The following is an 8448-nucleotide window of genomic DNA, read 5'->3' on the forward strand; positions in this document are numbered from 1 at the left end:
TGTCAACCTCTGATCTACAGGCAATTAAACCAGGGACATAGATGGTGTAAGCAATGTTGGGGTATGGGGGTGCTTTGGGGGAAGTTGGTCTTGGTGGTGAGGTGATGGTTGTTCAAGGTATTCAAAGATGCTGGAAATTTCTATATTTTTCTTTCTAGGAGACTCCTTTTGAAAGAAAGAAAGATCTCTTGACAAAACATAGAAACATTGGATGGTTTTCCAGCTCTAGTCAATTCCAGATTTCAACCAGTGCAAACCAATTAGTTGGGATGGATTTAGTAAATGTTCGCTGGGATATTGCAGTAAATTATGGTGAATTTTTCATTAGAACTGGACATTAGGACTCATGCTTTAGAGTTTCTAACTGACTTGGCTGCCCTTTTCCTCGTATTTACATAATGTTGGATTAATAGAAGTAATAATGATTCGGTTTGAACCTTATTGTGAAATTGCTATTTGTAAAATAGACCTTTGGAATAGTTTTCTTTGAGTTGGCTAGCTCCAATCTGTATAACTCTGAAAGAAATTCCTGCTGGTGTCACTGTGTTATATTACTACAAATGCACAGTGACTTTAGATGTACATATGCACATTAATAACCTGGATCACTACTGAGCACATTAAAATCTTGACATGTTTAGCAGTTCCCCAGCAGGGTGTTTTAACAAATGCAGTATAATACAGCATGAAACACAGCCCCTATGAGCACTTGGAACTGTGCTGGCTCCTTAAATTAAGAGTAAGTCAGTTAAAGGCATTTGCATTACCATGAGCAAAGCCCACATATTCTAGTTATTTGACCTTGCTCCATTTGCCTTTACAATGTTTAAATAACAATAGCAACTTTCACATAGAGCCTCTAACGTAGCAAAAAGCCCCATGATGCTTCACAAGAGCAAAATGAGATAAAAAATTGACACTATGCTGATAAGGAGCTTTCAGGAAATGTGACTAAAAGCCTGGTTAAAAGGCAAATGTCCAAGTGTGTGTCTTGAAGGGGGGAGATGGAGGTGGAAAGGTTTCAGGTGAAAATTCCAGTGCTTTGGACCAAAATTGTCATGGAGAGCTTTTCTTTTAACATTTTATTTTAAAGGTGGAACAGAATGTTTTGTTATCCAAAGCTGACCAAAAACCCTGATAAAATTGAATTTTCCTTTGATTTAAGCTCCTTCCTAATGTATCACTACCAACATTAACGTGTTGCTGCATAGCAATTGTCAGGGAGCTACTGCTGGTTTTACATATCCACAGTGATAAAGTACACTTACATATTTACATATCTAACAGCATCAGCTGGTTTACCTTAATCTTTTCAATTTTGATTCCCTCCCTATCATTCCTGGGATGTTGCCATTGCTGGCAAGACCAGCATTTCATCCCAAGATGGTGGAATGGGTCTTCTTCTTAAACCACTAGTACACCACTTGAAAGTTCAACCACTTTGATGTGGGACCTGAAGTCACATATAAGGTGCATCTCTCAATCATCAGCAAAGTGATGGAAGGGGTCATCAACAGTGCCTTCAAGCAGCATTTACACAGCAATAACCTGCTCACTGATGCTCAGTTTGGATTCCACCAGGGTCACTCAGCTCCTGACCTCATTACAGCTTTGGCTCAAGCATGGGCAAAAGAGGTGAACCCAAGAGGTGAGGTTAAGAGTGACTGCCCTTGACACCAAGGCTGCATTTGACCCAGTGTAGCATCAAGGAGCCCTAGCAAAACTGTAGTCAATGGGAATCAGGTGGAAAACTCTCCACTGGTTAGAGTCATACCTAGCACAAAGGAAGATGGTTGTGGTTGTTGGAGGTCAATCATCTCAGTCCCAGGACATCACTGCAGGAGTTCCTCAGGGTAACGCCCTCAGCCCAACCATCTTCAGCTGCTTCATCAATGACCTTCCTTCCATCATATTCTCAGAATTGGGGATGTTTACTGATGATTGCAAAATGTTCAGCACCATTCACGACTCCTCAAATATTGAAGCAGTTCAAGTCCAATTGCAGCAAGACCTGAACAATATCCAGGCTTGGGCTGATAAGTGGCAAGTAACATTTGTACCACTCACGTGCCAGGCAATGATCATCTCCAACAAGAGAGAATCTAACCATCGCCCCATAACATTCAATGGCATTACCATCACTGAATTCCCCCATTACCAACATCCTGGGGGTTACCATTGACTAGAAACTGAAATGGACTAGCCATATAAATACTGTGGCTACAAGAGCATGTCAGAGGCTGGGAATTCTGTGGAGAGTAACTCACCTCCTGACTCCCCAAAGCCTGTTCACCATCTACAAGGCACAAGTCAGAAGTGTGATGGAATACTCCCCACTTGCCTGCATGAGTGCAACTCCCACAACACTCAAGAAGCTTGACACCATCCAAGACAAACTAGCCCACTTGAATGGTACCCTATCTGCCATCTTAGACATTCATTCCCTCCACTACTGGCACACAGTGGCAGCAGTGTGTACCAGCTACAAGATGCACTGCAGGAACTCACCAAGGCTCTTTCAACAGCACCTTCCAAACTTGCAGCCTCTACCACTGAGAAGGACAAGGGCAGCAGATACATGGGAACACCACCACCTGCAAGTTCCCCTTCAAGACACTCACCATCCTGACTTGGAACCATATTGCCATTCCTTCACTGTCACTGGATCAAAATCCTGGAACTCCCTAACAAGCACTGTGGGTGTACCTACACCACGTGGGCTGCAGTAGTTCAAGAAGGCAGCTCACCACCACCTTCTCAAGGGCAATTAAGGATGAGCAATAAATGCTGGTCTATCCAGCGATGCCCACATCCTGTCAATGAATAAATAAAAATTGTAAGCAACTGCAACTTGCATTTATATAGCAACTTTAATGTAGTTAAACATCCCAAGGCACTTTACAGGAACATTATTGGACAAAATTTGATACCTAGCCATATTAAGGATGTTAGAAAAGATGACCAAAAGATTGGTTAAAAAGGTGGCTGTTAAGGAATGTCCTAAATGAGAGTGAGGCAGAGAGGTGGAGAGGTTAGGGAGAGAACTCCAACACTTTGGCTCTGAGCAGCATGGCCGCCAATGGTCAGCCAATGGAAATCGAGGATTTGCATGAGGCCAGAATTGGAGAAGTGCTGAGATTTCAGAGGATTATAGGACTGGAAGGGGTTACAGTAACAGGAAGTAATGAGGTCATGGAGCGATTTAAAAACATGGATGAAAATCTTAAAATCAAGGTATTGCCAAACCTGAAGCCATTGTAGGTCAAGGGCTACAGGCATGATGGGGGAGTTAAGGGATGTGGAAAATAAAAGCTCACGGTGTAGGGGGTAACATATAGGCATGGATAGAAGATTGGCTAGCTAACAGGAAACAGAGAGTAGCCATAAATGGGTATTTTTCTGGCTGATGGGATGTAACGAGTCATGTGCCACAGGGATCAATGCTGGGGCCTTAACTTTTTACATTTTATATAAATGACTTGGATGAAGGGACTGAAGGAATGGTTGCTAAATTTGCTGATGACACAAAGATAGGTAGGAAAGTAAATTGTGGAGAGGATGTAAGGAGGCTACAAAGTGACATAGATAGGTTAAGTGAATGGACAAATACCTGGTAAATGTGAAATTATCCATTTTGGCAGGAAGAATAAAAAAGAAGCATATTATTTAAATGGAGAGACATTGCTGAGCTCTGAGATTCAGAGGGATGTGGGTGTCCTAGTGAGTGAATCACAAAATGCTAATATGCAGGTACTGCAAGTAGTTAGGAAAGCTAATAGGATGTTATTGTTTATTGTAAGGGGAATTGAACACAAAAGTAGGAGGTTATGCTTCAGTTGTGCAGGACACTGGTGAGACCACACCTGGACTACCGTGTAAAGTATTAGTCTCCTTATTTAAGGAAAGGTGTAAATGCGTTAGAAGCAGTTCAGAGAAGATTTACTTGACTAATACCAGGAATGGAAGGGTTGTTTAATGAGGAAAGGCTGGACAGGTTAGGCTTGTATCTGCTGGAGTTTAGAAGAGCAAGAGGTGACTTGATCGAAACCCATAAGATCCTGAGGTATCTTGACAGGATGGATGTGGAGAGGGTATTTCCTCTTGTGGGAGGACCTAGAACTAGGGGTCATGGTTTAAAAATGAGGGGTCACTCATTTTAGACAGATATGAGAAGAAATTCCTTCTCTCAGAAGGTTGTGAGTCTTTGGAGCTTTCTTTCTCAAAAGGCAGAGTTTTTGAATATTTTTAAGACAGAGCTAGATAGATTCTTGATTAACAAGTGGGTGAAAGGTTATCGGGGATAGGCGGGAGGTTACAATCAGACCAGCCATGATCTAATTGAATGGCGGAACAGGCTTGAAGGGCCGAGTGGTCTACTCTTGCTCCTGGTTTGTATGTTTGTATGTTCGTATGTTAAGATACGGGTAGCAATGTTTTAGAGAAACTTAGGTTTATGGTTGTATATAATTAGTTAAAGGACATTAAGGTACCAGTTGTGGTTTTAAATCAATCCAGCAGCTTTATGGTTACTGATAGCCGTTTACCATTCCACATGTTTAAAAATAAATTCATATTCTAAAACTACTATGGTGGGATTTGAACTCATTCTTTGGATCACTAATCCAGTAATATAGCCACTATGTTACTGTACCACGTGTGTATCTCATCGGGTTGCATAACTAGTTTTGTTTCTTTGTATTGCTGAGTGAAAATATTAATCACTGCCTGAGATACAGAGAAAGACACATTGACACAAGATCATGTAGTTCCCTCAAACTGCTATATCATTTAAATCAAAAAGTAACTTTATATGTGAAAGTTCATGTCACATGTTTGAGCCGGACTGATATAGCATTTCGATGTTGCAGCTTTCTCAAGGCTTGTAAGCGTTACAACAAGCAATGTTGGAACTAGTCCCATCTGAAAACGCCCCAGTATATATACTCTTATAAGAGAGCAATGCCTTGTCATTCTTGGCAAGCTGCAAAATAAGCATTCTTCAACAAGAGTTGCCAACATCAATGACACATCAAAAAAGAGCAAACTGCAAATGTACTTTCCCCCTGAGCTGTATCAAATTACAACAGCAGTTGTTCAGTAGGGATATTTTTCAAACTATTTTACTTAGTTAGGATGAGGTAACCCTTAAACAAAAGCATTTAAAACAACAACTTTCTATCCAGCCATTCACACCTCATTTATGACATATCTTTTGTTTTTCTTACTTTACCCATTACCACTCCCTTTGGTTTTTGTAACCATGAAGCGTTTTGTCATTTAATCTCTCCTACCCTGCATCCTATCACAGACCTTTCTCTGCCTACTCCCCCAACCCCCACCCCCACTTTACTTGGTCAAAACCTATTACATTTCTATCTTTCCTCAGTTCTGATGAAGAGTCACCCATTTCAAACATTAACTCTGATTCTCTTCCCAAATGCTGCCTGACCTGCTGAGTATTTCCAGCATTTGAATTCAGATTTCCAGCATCTGCAGTATTATATGTTTCAACAACTTGCATTTATTTTGCACATATAACACAGCATCCTAAGATGCTTCACAAGTTGATTTGATGCCAAGCCAAAAAGGAAATATTAGAGTAGAAGGCCAAAGGCTTGGTCAAAGAGGTAGGTTTTAAGGAGTGTTGTAAAGGAGTGGACAGAGAGAGCTAGAGAGGGGAGAGCTAGAGAGGGGAGAGGTTTAGAGAGGGGTTTCCAGAGTTTAGGGTCTTATCAGCTGGAAGCATGACTGCAAATGATGCAGAGATTAAGTTTGGGGATGTGCAAGAAGCCAGAATTGGAAGGGCACAGAGATCTTGGAGGATTAAACACTTAGATCATAACTGCCCCCTTTTAAAGAGGCAGAAACCATGAATTCCAAATTCTAACAAGTGAAAAGGGCACTCAGCAGAGGGCGTATCTCTGCCGTGTTGCGTTAACTCAACATTATTACAATTATACAGCTCTTCCTTAAGGCTTTTCTCTGCCTTATTGATGCTCTGTAACAACAAAGCTGAAAAAGAAATTATCAAGAGCTTCCATCTCAATAAGGAGACTTCAGGCCAATCCACATCCAATATCCTGCTCTAAAAATCCCGCTCACATTTTAATAACTGCGAAAAATTCCACCAGAGCAGCTGAGATGATCTACAACATTCTAAACAATCAACAACACTCTAAATATATCAATGACATTCTTCATAAATCGACACACAAAATTCTAAAAAAAAAGCCATTTTGTCCTGTCTCCCAATGTTAATGGACCCTTTAAACAATTCCAGGATCTGGATGTGGATCTTTGCCAAAAACTAATCAATACTTCCTTGAGCCATAACCCATCTGAGTACTATGTTTCCTTGAAATTTGTCCATCAGTTTTTGAGATATATTGTTTACAGACAAAATAGACCAACAGGAGCGAAAACATTACCTCCACCCCTCTTCAGTGGTGGAGGTAATCAAGAATCTTTTCATATTTCAATATTGTTCCTTTTATCTACAATGAACTCCAACCTGTCAGATGCCAACTGCTCGCTGGAAGCCTCAAGAATATTCTTGGACACTGCGTTTTTCTTTATTGATTTGTGGGATGTGAGCATCACTGGCAAGACCAGCATTTATTGCTTATTCTTAATTTCCCATGAGAAGGTGGAGGTGAGTGACTTTTTGAACCATTGCAGTCCATGTGGTATTTTACACAACAACCACAAACATCTTCTTTTATGCTAGGTAATCCAACCTAGGTTGGAGGTTCCACCCACCACTGTTCCATTCCCACCCCACCCACCAATTCCCAATGACTTCAGTTTTGCTAGGGTTCTTTGATGCTACACATGGTCAAATGTGGCCTTGATATCAAGGGCAGCCACTCTCACATCATCTTTGGAACTCAGCTCTTGTCCATGTTTGGACCAAGGCTGTGGTCTGGATCCAAACTAGTCTCAGGGACACCCAGTGCTGAGTTCAAACAGACCCCATTTTTGCTGGTGCAAGGTCTGTTTCCTGCAGTGTGTGACATACAATTTTTAAGAACAGATGCGAATATGTGTAAAAGGTGGATAAGATCTGTGGAACTATCACGATGTCAAGTTATTTAAATCCCATGCTCTTTAAAATGTCCCTGAGTTGAAATTTCAATAGCTGTCTGTTGACATAAGCCTGAGGGCTATCATTAAAATATTGTTGCTTGACTGATTCCACAATCTATCATTATCACTGTGGGGGGCCTGTAAGCCCACAGTCTGATTAACAGCTCCAAGAGTTTATTAAGGTTTTAGCTGTCTTTGATGTGGGGTAATGAACACAAACATTTGTTTTTTTAAATCAGCGATTAAGTACTCAAAGTGATTTAAAGGTGTTGAATGGGCTTTTATTGATGGGAGTTTTTTTTATGTAGTGAAGTCTGTAATAGATACTTATAACTTTAGTTTATTTATTGCCATATATTGCCACATTGCGAGCCCAACTGATAGTCTTACGTTTGTTGCCATGTAATTATTAGCAGACTCAGGATTGTTCAGTAAGTTCTATCCAATCACGGAGAATCACATCTGTTGTTGTAACTATCTACTGTGTTTTGCAAGCGCTGGTTGAGTATGGCGAATACTCTGCCTATTGTGAACAACTGAAGGGATATGCTGTTTGATATGATCCACCAGTTGTTGAGATGTACGGTCTACATACCTGGCATCACACCAGTGTTTGTTACCATGGGATTCCCTCTAGGGTCAGCTCTCACTTTTCATCAGTTTCAACAAGATACACAGTTTCATTGAATGACCCCTAGCTTCCTACCCTTGTATATTTCCAATACTTGTATGATACATTTGCTACTATTGGGTCTGCAGCTACATGTAAGGATTTCCTTACACACCTTAATGGGCTCCATCCTGCACTCAAATTCACCTCCGAAATGGAGCAGTCTATCAAGCTCCCTTTCCTTGACAAGCTAGTTGAGAAATCCACTAATGGGCTCTCTACTTCTGTCTACTGCAAACTTACTTTCACTGGTCAATAAATGCATTGGAATTCTTTCAGCTCCACACAGCATAAGATTTGCCTTATTGGCAACCTTGTAAATAGGCCCTGAGCCATTCGCTCACCATGCAGGCTTGGTGCCAAAATAGGGCACATCAAAGCTATCCTGTGGGAATAGGTATAGCTGGAGCAGATCATTGCTCATTATATATCACGTAAACTCATGAACAGCCTAAGGCTGACACTTTTGGTCCTGAAACGTGTAAGTCTACCTCAAATTACCCTAGAAGGGTAAGGTGTCTTAAAGATTTAAGCAACAAGTGAAGCTAGCCATTTCACGCTACTACTATGCACAAGTGGTATTCTTCACTAACAGGATGCTGCCATCAAGCCAAAGAGATGTTCTGCCTACCACACAAATGAGTAATGTGGTATATGAATTTCAGTGTCAGTTTTAGTCCAGGTATGTAGGC

This window comes from Cetorhinus maximus, chromosome 12, assembly GCF_964194155.1.
Source record: "Cetorhinus maximus chromosome 12, sCetMax3.hap1.1, whole genome shotgun sequence".
In the NCBI taxonomy this organism is placed as follows: Eukaryota; Metazoa; Chordata; class Chondrichthyes; order Lamniformes; family Cetorhinidae; genus Cetorhinus; species Cetorhinus maximus.